Genomic DNA, 924 nt, shown 5'->3' with positions numbered 1-924 from the left:
ATATATATACGTATATACATATATATCTATACACTCCACCTATACTCAATTCTACTGTATTCTTAGGCTGTCAGTTTCCGCCACACTCTCAAGACTTGATCCTGATGAAGTAATGCGTTGAACAGAGCTGCTTTTCTTTGTGTTTCTTACTGTGGTGTGGGCTCATCGGGTGATGTTGGATAAAGTTTGCCTCATTGTTTTTTTAACACACGCGCGCACACACACCCCACACACACAAACAGGGTGCTGAAAATCTCCTAGCTTTAACAGTATCGCAAAAGGCCTGGTTGAAAGCCCAAGCTTCCGAGTTCTTTTACAATGCCGCTGCAGTGTGTGAATCGCATGTCCTGTTTTTTACTTCTTTCACGAGAAATTCTTGGAAAATTATTGTACACTTATATATTTGGACTATTATTCACATCTCCATTGCAATATTTACAAATCTTTGGCCATTGTACCCATCTGACTTCTTCAGATTATTGTTGTGTTCGTTAGTTGTCACAGAAGTTTAAACTTTTCCTCTTTTTAAATCAACAGGTTTGGGTTGTTTTCATTCTGCTGTCCATAAAAGAGACATGTCGAAATTAGTTATTTTTCTAATTGCGATATTGCCTGTCATTTCCGAGATTTTAGATTGTCTAACAAAGGGATTAACTATATGTCCATCAGAGAAAGTACAACGCTAACCCTTGATATTAATCAACGGTAATTTTCAGTATAACATTGACCTGTAAGACAATAAAATATTAAAAACTAGAAGCGTTAAAACCAACTTGGGTATTATTATTATTATTATTATTATTATTATTATTATTATTATTATTATTATTATTATTATTATTATTATTATTATTATTATGGAAATTCTAGGCGGTGAGCTGGCAGAAACGTTAGCACGCCTGGAAAAATGCTTAGCGGCATTTC

The sequence above is a fragment of the Octopus bimaculoides genome, chromosome 17 (genome assembly GCF_001194135.2).
Source record: "Octopus bimaculoides isolate UCB-OBI-ISO-001 chromosome 17, ASM119413v2, whole genome shotgun sequence".
NCBI lineage: Eukaryota > Metazoa > Mollusca > Cephalopoda > Octopoda > Octopodidae > Octopus > Octopus bimaculoides.
This window is presented reverse-complemented; position numbering follows the sequence as displayed.